The 12,962-nt window shown below is 46.6% G+C and overlaps 1 pseudogene; it reads left to right on the forward strand.

Annotated features, from left to right (window-relative positions):
- Window positions 1-12,962, forward strand: part of LOC147117765 (collagen alpha-6(VI) chain-like) — a 281,465-nt pseudogene that overhangs the window by 248,642 nt on the left and 19,861 nt on the right.

Raw genomic sequence — 12,962 nt, forward strand, 5'->3', positions numbered from 1 at the left:
AAAACTATAGATATTTAAGAAAAAAATGGGTGCTGCAGTATGGGCACTTTAGAATTTTTCTGAATGGCTAACTTAAAATGGGCCAAATGACCTTCCATATCCATTATTATCTTGTGATCTAACTTAATGTGGAAAGTCTCAGGAGTTGTATTGTATACTTAAAAGCTTTGCATCAGGCTCACATCTGTGCAGTGTGTTAAATGGTAATATTCATTCAAATGTCTCTGTTACAATTTGGGCTTTTCCCAAAAATCCTCTCATATTTCTTGCCAGACTACAGTTTCTTATGAACAGAAACCTGTCTTTTTATTTTATGGCAGCTCCTGGTTAGCATAGCCAAGGTTTAACAACTAACGTTGAATCATGTTAATTTTTTTATTGGAGGCTGCATGGGTGGTCATCACATTTTCCCTTCGCCTCAAAGTGGAAAAGTAACACAGTGCCAGATGAATATGTACAGGCTAAACTACTTGGTCAGATGATTTACGGGTAAAAGAATACATCAAAGCAAAAGGCCATAGCAAGATTCTAACATAGCATGATGATCAAACTTACATGATATAAAAACTGGGTTTATTGCTTATACAATAGAATACAATCTGAAATTCTTGCAGCTCATCTTGGTAAGTCTCTGATGGTGATTTGCATGAGATGATTGCTTATGTAGTTTCTATCTACAATACTCATGAAAACTAGGTGAATAGAAGATAATAAACTATGAGAGGGTCCCTGGATTATAACAGAGTCTTTTTCCCCTTGATGCAAAAACAGTCCTTTAGAAGGTGCAGGGTCCCATCCCAGTAAACAATGAGTTAATAATCAGAAAGACTTGTCTCTTCTCAGTGATGCTCAAACCTTTCTTGAACCACACTGGTTCTTGATATTCAATAATCGAGGAAATTACAATTTTAAATTGTTACCATCAAGAGAAACTCACCTAGAGTACCACTGAAGAGGAATCCCATAGATTTAAACAATTGACTGTCTTTTTGGATAGCCCAAAATGGTTTGAAACACAAAGAAAACCCATTCAGGATTTACAATTTCTGCTGAATATGATGAATAGGTCTGATTCCATGTAGCCAGTTACATGTAGGGGTTGCCTACAGACTAACCTGGCTATAGAACAAAGCAATCTTTACACAGATGTACCAGAGATATAGCCATCCAATGCAATTTTTAAAATTTGGATTTACTCCGATCTAAAAACGCACAAGATAAAGATAGAAATGTGCATTCCCATTGCTGTTTCATTGACAAATAAAAGCCTCGAATTTAATCTAACCTCCCCTTTCATAGCAGCTCAGTCTTGCTTTCTAAGCCCTTCCATTAGCTTATTCAGCTGAGCTTTGTTTCTCCATCATTTTAGGGGTTTTGTATATGCACAGCCTGACTTGGATTTGTTACCTGTCTTTGCCCCATATCAATCTGATCCTAATTATCTGGCCTCTCATTTGGGAGGAACAAAGCCTTCGATGGGGAATCACTCTTATCCTAAATATACTATCTGATCCCAGTCACAGTGTCCCACTTGAATCCCAACTCTGGCATGGTTTGCTTTCACTCATTCCCATTCCTTCACTTCATCCTCTGGTGACAGCTCTATTTCTTCCACTAGTTCACATACGGTTCAAACCTCATGACCTCAGTCTTCGGTTAGTCTGGGAGGGCCCTGTTTCCTCAGGTTCTGCAGTCTTATGCCATCCTAGGGTACTTAAGGAAGTGTATTGTTGGTCATCTTCCAAAATTCTATAGACTCTGGAACAGTTACCATGGATTGGAGGGTAGCTAATGTAACCCCACTATTTAAAAAAGGTGGTAGAGAGAAAACGGAGAATTACAGACCGGTAAGCCTGACATCGGTAGTGGGGAAAATGCTAGAGTCCATTATAAAAGATGTAATAGCAGAGCACTTGGAAAAGAGTGACAGGATCGGACAAAGTCAACATGGATTTACAAAAGGTAAATCATGCTTAACTAATCTACTGGAATTTTTTGAGGATGTAACTGGTAGAATAGATAAGGGAGAACCAGTGGATGTGGTGTATTTGGACTTTCAGAAGGCTTTTGATATGGTCCCGCATAAGAGGTTGGCGTGCAAAGTTAAAGCACATGGGATTGGGGGTAAGGTACTGACTTGGATAGAGAACTGGTTGGCAGACAGGAAGCAAAGAGTTGGAATAAACGGGTCTTTTTCCAAGTGGCAGGCAGTGACTAGTAGGGTACCACAGGGATTGGTGCTAGGACCCCAGCTATTCACAATATATATTAATGATCTAGACGAGGGAACTAGATGTAATATCTCCAAGTTTGCAGATGACACAAAGCTGGGTGGGCATGTGTGCTGTGAGGAGGATGCAGAGAAACTCCAGTATGATTTGGACAGGTTGGGTGATTGGGCAGATGCATGGCAGATGCAGTATAATGTGGATAAATGCGAGGTTATCTACTTTGGTGGCAAAAACAGGTAGACAGATTATTATCTGAACGGCAATAGATTGGGGAAAGGGGAAGTGCAACGAGACCTGGGTGTCCTTGTGCACCAGTCGCTGAAGGTAAGCATGCAGGTGCAGCAGGCAGTTAAGAAAGCAAATGGTATGTTGGCCTTCATAGCGAGAGGATTCGAGTACAGGAGCAAGGATGCCTTGCTGCAGTTGTACAGGGCCTTGGTGAGACCACACCTTGAGTATTGTGTGCAGTTTTGGTCACCTTATCTGAGGAAGGATGTTCTTGCCATGGAGGGAGTGCAGCGAAGATTCACCAGACTGATACCTGGGATGGCAGGAATGACGTATGAAGAGAGATTGGGTCGATTAGGCTTATATTCGCTGGAGTTTAGAAGAATGAGAGGGGATCTCATTGAAACATAAAATTCTAACAGGACTAAACAGACTAGATGCAGGAAGGATGTTCCCGATGGCGGGGGAGTCCAGAACCAGGGGTCACAGTCTAAGGATAAGGGGTAAACCATTTAGGACTGAGATGAGGAGGAATTTCTTTACCCAGAGAGTGCTGAACCTGTGGAATTCTCTGCCACAGAAGGCAGTTGAGGCCTACTTATTAAATATATTCAAGAAGGAGTTAGATATATTTCTTAAGGCTAAAGGGATCAAGGGATATGGGGAGAAAGCAGGGACAGGGTACTGAATTTGGCTGATCAGCCATGATCTCCTTAAATGGTGGAACAGGCTTGAGGGGCCGAATGGCCTACTCCTGCTCCTATCTTCTATGTTTCTATACTGCTTGACTTAGCTGTCCTGTGGTGTCCAGATCTGTCTGGGTTATTGAGCCCTGCAGAATTTGTGCAATCTGGGTTGTCTAGCTCCTCTGGTCTCTGAGCGCTATTTCCCTCTTTGGTTCAGTGTCATTGATCGCACTGTAACTGCAGCTTTGCAACACTTGACTCCTTTCTCTCTCTCCTGCCGAGTAGCGCTTCACATATTGGGAGCTATGTCCTGCATGATCAGCCTCTCAGTTTCTGTGTGGCTGCACTTTCCCAGCCAGCCATCCCCTCTGAAGAATGGGATTGGCCGGAACTGCCTGCCAACAACTCTCAACGTGTCTCTGATTGCAATCCCTCTGCCTGGCACCAAACTCTGCCCCGACTCTTTGCTGCTGTCAACTCTACAGGTGGCAGCCTCACCGATTGCTTCTTCGTGTCCTGTCAGACGCGCACTGCAAATTACCTCACACCCACCAAAGCATGTCAATCTCCACAAGTAACAATAGGCACTCTTTTCCTGCTCCAACCCTCCTAGCTCCTACTCTTTTATCTCTCCTTCCTCAATTCAATTTGGCACTGTTCTTCGCCCTCTCAATTCAACCTGGCAATCTTTTTCCAAACCCCATTCTAGTTGACACTCTTCTCCCTCTCCCCTTCAATTCAACTTGGCACTCTTCTGCCACTCCAACCTAGTTCAAACTGATACTCATCGTCCACTCCCCCGTTCAAACTGATACTCCTTTCTTCTTGTGGAATGGACAAGAGTTCTCACATAAAATGATAGTACCATTCATAAACATAGTCTGAAGATTGCCTTCAACATTTAGTGCTCATTTTATATTTCCAATATTCAGAGGTACAAGCAGCCTAGGCTCTTATTTTTTTTAATAGAAGAAATGGGCCAAGTATCAATAAGGACTACAATTAATCAAGGCATCGGAGTTAGATCTTTGCCATGGACCATTAATCCACACCTTCACACAACATTATAAGTTCATCCTAACCATTTCAGTAGATGGCAGATTAGGCCGCAGAGTTTAGCAGTCAGCACTATACTCTTCTTTACCATCTAAAAATGATTGCATTGCTCTCTTTCCAATCTTAAAAAGTATCAATGAATCAGAGAAGAATAATTGAAATGAGGCTTTGCTCATCCCTGGAAAAGTGCTCTTTTCACGCTCCTCTCCACTAAAGCACTTTGTCTGCTTGAGTTTGCTGTCTCTCTGTGCAGATGGAGGATTGTAGGGGTTGACCGAGGTAGCAAGGAAATAGCAGGTGAAATATATACTACTTATATTCATTGAAAAACTCCTCCATAAAAATTACATGTAACTCTAATCTTGTTATATTTGGTGTGGGTGTCTTCCTGTCATTCTGAAAAAGGCTAAAATATGTTATTTATTTTACAGCTGGAATGAACAACTATCCACCTCCAGCTCTAAAGAGGGAATGTGGAGGAATAGGATCTCAGAACGCAAAAGAAACAGAAACATTTCCTGATGTTCCGTACGTTTTGTAGATATCTGTTATAATTTGTGTTCCAAATTTGGTAAGTTTCTTTTATTGATTAATGTATTACCTCTTCATTACAGGGTGGATATTACGGAAGATTTTCGAGAACAAGGAAATGACACAAATAATTACGGTAGGTACAGACAAAAAAATTTCTTTTGTAAGACTTTTAAATGATATGTGAAAATGATAAGGGGATGATTTTCTTGACCTGTGTCCATGGGGAACACTCATTGTCCAGGTGCAAAGATCAAAAAAGGGGTGGCGATCCATTTTGCTCTGTCTACGCTCCCTTTTTGTTGCCTGGGATTTCGGACACTTCTTTTGGAGGTTGGAGCAGCGCCTGCAACTCCAACAGGTGCATCCCCATCATAGAAATGTAAAGGAGCAGGAGGGGGCATTCCTGGTCTCTCACCTCACTTTCTTTCACATTGATCTGCTGTGAGAGAGGTGCCCAAAGAACCCAGGTTTTGGGGCTAGTGCAGGGATCCCCACTGATCAGAAGGTTGACAGGAGTTACGGGCAGCCCAAAAATGTCTACAGTCAAGCGTTTCCCTTCATTTCCCCCCTCTCCCCCGGACAATCGTCAGGTCTTGGGGGCCTTCCGCAGCTACATGTGAACTTCCTCCCACTTTTGCTAGCCTTAGGGTTGGGCAATATGGGGGCGTTTGTTTCCCTGGGACATTCTAATAGCCTAGGACAGAAAATAACTCCTAGGCATGGACAAGAGCAGCGCACTTCAGACATGCTTTTCCTATCCATTACCAGGGCAGAGGGAGCCAGAAGAATTGCTACCATGCATGTTACCATTTTACTTATCAAACAACAAGTTTCCAACCCTCCTCACTCAATCATGATATCTGTTCAGCAAGCAACTGTCACGTGTGGTTTGGAATGACAACGGTAAGGGTTTTTGTGAAGCAGGTTGGGCATTGGGTTTTCATCTCAGGAACCTGGGTCTAAATCGTACCCAGACTGATGGGACAAAATTCTCCTCTGACTACTGGCTGCAAGAGCTCTGTATGAAATAAGCCCACAGTTGTCCCAAATTTGACATTATTTGCCACTAAACTAGCAATATAATTCAAGCAGGCTACAAGAGGCAGGCATGAGAAATGGAATAATTGTACACTGATAGTGCAGCAGGGGACACTGTTCTAAGCTTGAGGCTGAGGTCCATTGCTGTAACATTATGGCCCAGAATTTGGGGTTGTAACAATGGCGAACTGTCAGCTCTCTCCGTCAATACTGTGCAAAATTGACAGCAACTTCTGGCATCTGACGAGGAAATACAGAAGTTGCTGTTAGAGATACCCTGCTTCTCTACAGGGTGTGCTGGTACAATCTTCACAGATGCAATCAACACAGAGTCAGTGATTTCACATAAACTTCAACTTTTTACGCATTATTCTTGTTGTAAAAACTATTGAAAATATTAAGCCTTGTTAAATGAGGCGTTGTAAGATTCGAAATTTTCAGCAATAATCACGCAAGAAAATAGGGTTAATAAGACAGTTTATTGACCAAAAGAAGCTTGTACAGAAAAACCTTTGATAAAAGGGCATACAAAATGGCCGCCGGACCTCGTGATCAGTTTCGGAGACCATTTGATTTCTGTTACTGCAAGCCAGACAGGCTTGTGGATTGAGGACAGTAAGCCCGCGAAAGCCAGTATCGGGAAAACGAAACTCAGGGAACTGAGCATACATATTAATTGGATTATAAGTACAGGACAGTCTTGGGTTACAGGATGAGGCCCATCAAGAAATGGGCGGACAATTGAATGAACACTTAAACCCATTTACTGTACAAAGGAAAACCGTTTGACAGCCATCAAGGGCAATCTCCAGACCGATCAATATACGAACCGAGCTACGATGACAAAGTAAAAGACAATGGGCCAGAAATTCGCGGCCAAAGGCGTGAGTGCGCTCGGAGTACTCACGCATCTGGCCGTTGGAAATGCCAGCGTTCAGCATGAACAGCGCATGCGGGGAACGCCGGCATTTCCAGACCTCGAGCGCGTGCGACTGCACAGGCAGCGCTTGCGTAGTGAACTTCGTAGATTTCATTCATGAAATCCGTGAGGTTAAGTCCTCAGAAGTTACACTTGAAAAAAGCAAGTGTAAAGTGGTTCATTGGCTGCGGAGGAAGAAACATTTTATCGTGGAGCTTCTGAAATGCAATATTTTTGTTTGGGAAAGGGAGGGAAGTTATTTTAAGAAATTTTAAGTAAGTTTTAAAGTTAAAAATTTTTTTTTTTTAAAGGGTTTCAGAACGGTAGGTAGAAGGAGCAATTGTGGCTGTGTGAATGGAATGTGAGAATGAGTTATGTATGTATGTCCACATATATTCCTTTACGTATATGTATGTATGTTTTATATTCCTTTACTAATGTGTATGAATGTATGTTTTTAATTATGATTTTCAAATAAGTTACTTTCTCTGAAAGTCATAATTAAATAATACATTCATACACATAAGTAAAGGAATATATACATAACACGCAAAGGAATATATACAGACATACATACTTTCAGAAGCTCCACGATAAGAAATATCTTCCTCCGCAGCCTCTGGAGCAACTGTACCCATGCTTTTTTCATGTGTAAGTTGTAAGGACTTGACCTCACTGAAAGCAGTAATGAAAGCGGCGAATTATACTGCGCACGCGCTGCCTGTGCAGTCGCACGCGTTCTGCCTCTGAACCCCTTCGTTCAGAGGACAGGAAATGCCGGTTTTCCCCAAAAGCACTGTGCATGCTGAAAACCGGCATTTCATCCGGCCAGATGCGTAAGTACCCCGACCGTACTCGCGCAGTTGGAAGGGAATTACTGGGCCAACATTTTACATGTCAATAAAATGAAAAATTTAACAATTGCACGACTTGCCCCCTCGCATCTGCGACTGAGGGTCCAAGGAGGTGCATTGCGCAAGAGGTCATCATCGTACGTATCCTCACACTGTTCCCTTTGGGGAACTGTATGAAGTGGTGGAAGGATTTATGGCCGTGATTAACGCTCATTCCGTGACCGTAACCATCTTTGAACCAGCCATTAGGGTGGTTAGTCCTATGGCGGGAGGGTTTTACGGGCTCCCACAACCCATCTGAGGGGGGGGGGGCCACCAACACCCACGGACGCAAGTATCCCGCTGGATGTCCACCCAGAATTTAAAGTTGGAACTCCGACTCCACTTGCCGGGACTGTCTGGAGTGGGGTTCAAAACCCTACTCCTTCTGGCCCAGCGGCGGGGATGCTTACTGCTACGCAAAAGGCCCACTCCGCACAAAAGGTGACACCCATACGTTTCCTGCGCCTTTTCCCTCCCCGTGACTGGAGCCCTATGCTGCCATTTCACGTTGCTAATCGGATTGGGCCTTTGTCATAGCGGTAGGATCCCCGCCGCTGGGCCAGATCAGGGTACGGTTTCGAACCCCGCTCCAGACAGTCCCGGCAAGTGGAGTCGGAGCTCCGGCTCTAAATTCTGGGTTGACATCCAGTGGGATATTTGCGTCCGTGGGTGTGGGTGGCCCCCCCTCCTTGTATAGCTTGTGGGAGCCCGTAAAACCCTCCCGCCATAGGACTAACCGCCCTAATGGCTGGTTCAAAGATGGTTACGGTCACGGAATGAGCGTTAATCACGGCCATAAATCCTTCCACCACTTCATACAGTTCCCCAAAGGGAACAGTGTGAAGACACGTATGACGACGACATTGCTAAATAAATAAATGGAATTAAAAAAATTCTTTTAGGGCTTTTAAAAGTCTTTAAATTGCTTTAATTCTCTTTAAAGCTACTTCAGATTACTCAAAATAATGTAAACATTTAAAAAAGTTTATAAAAGTTACCAAAATCTTCAGAAAACTTCCAAAAACTTATTTAAACTGCTGCTTTGCATGTAAAAATACTTAGCAGCTTGACAGAAACATTGGGGGCGTGTCCAGTGAAACTGAGACCTCAAGGGGCATGTCTCACTTACACTGCACGCTCCTGGCTTCGCGCTGGCTGCACTCCTGGGCGGCGTGACGTCATACGCTGCCCGGGATTCTTCTTTTTCATTCACCAAGTCCAGGCGTCCCTGGAGCTGATCGTCAGTAGCGCGGGGCAAGTGTAAATACGGGGCTTGCACGTGCTGCAAGCCCCGTTCTGGAATTTCTGGGCCATTATTGGCCCAGGAAGGCCAGTTAAGCTATCACCGGCTCCCGTTACAAGACAAAGCGCCCCTGCAGAGATTTCTGCCCGCCAAAAATATTACAAAGACAGGACTATGATCTGGCGGGAGATAAGACTGTCCCAAAAGGGTATAACTATGGATGTGAAAAGTCCATCAGGGCGATTTTCGTAGGTACGGCACACTGGACGCTACGCTTCACTTCACGCTTCGCTTCGGAACTTCTACGACTCTTCGATTAAGGCAGCACTTCGGTTTCGGAACATGGTCGGTGTTCGGCCAGGCAAGGCTCGGCCACGACGGGAAGACGACGAGGGTGGCCCGGGTACTTTTGTCGGGAGATCATCGACGACCCAGGCCGAAGGAGAAGACACCCTCCAGCTCTGTTTCGAAGGATAACAATGACTGCATAAAGAAAGCAATTCGGTGTCAGCGTCCCGTCCCGGGGAAGACCCTCAGAAGGACAATCATTATGACTGTATGAAGGACACTCCAGGCCTAGCACTCCAGTGCCTCAACATCCCATTCGGTAACGGACCTTCCATGTGCAGTTCTTCAATATCACATCGGTGACAGATTCTTCCATGTGCATCCAGTTCTCAAAGTCACGTCGGTAATGGATTCATCCATGACGAGCGCTCATCAAGACTGTATCTGCTGCTCCATCGCGTAAGAAAACAAACTGCGCCAGAAGTTTCCAAATCCACGTGACGACGGAAAGCTGTGCCAAAAAGGCTGCGAACCCCCTTTTCGCGAATCAGAAAGTGGTGAGCATGATCCCGAGTTCCTCAAGTCGAAACTTAGTTTAGGTCTAGGGGAGGGGGTTAAGGGTAATCGTAATGTGTTTTCCCTTTTACGATGTGCCGTGTGTTTCCCATTTCCATAGAGTTGAGTTTATAGATATGTGCATGCTTGTAGTTACTTTAATCTGTGCTTATGACATGTATTTTATAATGCTGCAAACTGTTTAAAAATAAAAGCATCCATTTCGTGCTATTCAACCTGGTCTATTGAGTTTTTCTCTGCACTACAGTTCCCTGCACCTAACTCCAAGGTCTAGAACCGTAGGGAAGAGTGGGTCGAACCACTCAAGGGTAATTATTGCACGAAGCCTGGTAGGAGGCCAGAACGAGCAAGAGAAACCCCCTACAGCGTAACTGAGTGTTTCATGGCCGGACCGGAACGGGCTGAATGATGACCAAAGGGCTCATTGGCTCCGGTGTCTGGTCGCCAATTGCTTGCCACCGGTGAGGGAACAGGCCAAAGCATGGTTTGACCCCACTAACCCCCGCTCCACGGAGGACGTAGTACTTGATCAGCTCACGATAAGTTACAGGAACAACAAGAGTAGGGATGCGCCTTCCTCAAAGGGAAAGGTGCATGAGGCGAGGCCTGCAGCTCCTGCTAAAAAGGAATGGCATCAGGAGGGGAATTGCCCTCCCCAAGCCAAGAGCAGTTGTTACGGGTGTGGGAAGGAGGGTCATTGGCGCCGAGACTGTAAAAATCCCTGGAAGGATTTAAAGGGAAAAACTTCCCCAGCCCCAGCCCAAACACCCATCCGGGAGAAAGGAGCCGAGGGGTCGATACATCCCGATGCGATCGAGTCAGTTTTAGAGGAAATGTGGTCTCTAATGACCTTGCAGGGGAAGGTAGCAGTCGCCAACAGCCCTGTCGCTCCCAAAACCCCAATCGCAGCGCCCAAATGACTGACGCCCGCGCAGCCCGTCTACTTGTGTCCTCTCCGCTATGACGCTTGGAGAAGACCTGTTGTGGAAATGGAGGTGGAAAAGGAAAAAGGTAGTTACCTGTTGGATACGGGAGCATCATGTACCGTGATCCACACAGCTAAACCTTTTGCCTCACCTCTGTCTACCCAGGCTCCATTCTCAGTAGCGGGTTTCACAGGCAGAGAACAGGCTGGTGCGTACTCCATCCCGCTCTCCATTCATTTGGGAGCACTCCACACCACATGGACGTGCATCCTATTGAAGTGGAATGAGGGGGGTGGTAAAGGCATCCTCGGGGCTGATTTCTTGGTGGAACACGGGATCCTCGTGGACCTCAGGAATCATTGTCTCTGGGGAGCCGAGGATGGGTTAGGCAAGGTAGTTGTGATCCCAAAGAGGGGAGAAAAGGGGACCCTGTGCACCATGAAGCCGTCAGGAGGTTACGATCTCGAGCTTATGGTCGCGGATGTCCCAACGGACTTGCAGGCGTGTGTGTCGGGCAATCTGACCGCGTTTGCCACCCACAAGCACGACTGTGGGAGAGTCACCGGGTTTGAGGTCAGCGAAGACGGGGACCCCATGATCCGACCCCAAAAGCAGTATAACTTCCCCAAGGAGGCAGAACCCGACATGGAGACAGCAATCTCTTCATTGGTGCAGCAGGGCATGTTGAGGCCAATAGCCACTCACGTGAACTCCCCATTATGGCCGGTAAAGAAGCCGGACAATTCGTGGAGGGCCACGGTGGACTACAGAGTCCTCAATAGTAACATCCCAGCCTGCGCGCCCACGGTAGCAGCAGTTGCCGACCTAATAGGAAGTATTCCAGCATCTGCGACCACGTTCACGGTGCTGGATATCTCGAACGGTTTTTGGTCCATTCCGCTGCGGCGGGAGGATCAGTACAAGTTTGCCTTTACTTTTAAAGGGCAACAGTACACCTGGAACTGCTTGCCACAGGGTTTTCACAACAGCCCCAGCATTTTCCATCAATGCATGGCGGGAAGTTTAAAGGAATTTAGCCAGCCCAATCAGATAGTGCAGTATGTGGACGACTTACTCCTGTTCACGGACTCAAGGGAGGAGCACGGCCCACTATTAGCCGAATTATTGGAGCTGCTGGAAAGGAAGGGTTTTAAAGTAAACCCAAAGAAAGCACAGATCGGCCAGCAGGAGGTGAAATTCCTGGGTCTGGCCATCCGCGCTGGAGAAAGAGCCATAGATAAGGCTAGACGGGAATCGGTGCAAGATCTGCCGATCCCTAACACAGTAACGGGTGTAAGGCCCTTTTTGGGGTTGACCGGGTACTGCAGAGATTTTATCGAGGACTATGCAGCCACAGCAGCCCCGCTACTCCGACTCTTACACAAGGGAGTCGAGTGGTCTTGGGACGAGGGTTGTCAGGCAGCATTTGAGAAGTTGAAAAGGGATCTGCAGACCGCGCCAGCCCTAGGGGCCATAGATGGGGGGGAGGAGTTTTTCCTGGAAGTAGCCGCTAGTGGAGACAGCCTGAGCGCCGTGCTGCTCCAGGAGCAACACGGCAAGCTGAGACCAGTGGTCTCTTCCTCCAGGGTGCTTATGGATGTGGAGAGGAGTTTTTCCAATTGCGAACGGCATCTCCTGGCCACGCATTGGGCTGTGAACAGATCAGTGATCTTCACAGGAACCTCTCCCATCACTCTCCTCACCCATCAGACCCCCACAAAGATGCTTCTGGATGGAAGGATTAAGGACGGGACTGTGAGCAGCGCTCGGACTGCACGCTGGACCCTCCTCCTTTCCCAGATGGATCTCAAAGTTAAAGGTCTCTGCGAGCCAAAGCTCGCAGCCAACATGGTATATCCCGGAACAGCCCATCAGTGTTCCGTAGAAGGGGTATGGGAGGTCAACATAGGTTTACGGGCCGGGGTACACCCCACAGGCCGCGAGGTCTACGTAGACGGTTCCAGCACGGTATCTGCTGGCGAATGACTCACAGGGTGTGGAGTTTATGACCCCGCGGCAAACATTGCCCTGGCGATTAGGCTCCCCAGCACTATGAGCGCACAGCAGGCTGAACTGTCCGCGGTGGCGTACGTGGTTACCCACCCCGAGATCTTCCCAACCCCATACACGATTTGCTCGGACAGCATGTTCACATGCAATTCGTGCACGGAGTACCTCGCCATCTGGTCCCGCCGTGGATATACCTCCGCGGACAGACGACCTTTAACAGTTAAACCCTTGCTGGAAAAGATACTGGCAGCTGTGGGGGAGGAAGGGGAGGTGTTCATCCACAAGGTGAAGGCTCATTCCACCACAGAACCCCGCAGTCAGGGCAACCAGC

Source organism: Somniosus microcephalus, chromosome 5, assembly GCF_052327205.1.
Source record: "Somniosus microcephalus isolate GS21.2 chromosome 5, FLI_Smic_1.0, whole genome shotgun sequence".
In the NCBI taxonomy this organism is placed as follows: domain Eukaryota; kingdom Metazoa; phylum Chordata; class Chondrichthyes; order Squaliformes; family Somniosidae; genus Somniosus; species Somniosus microcephalus.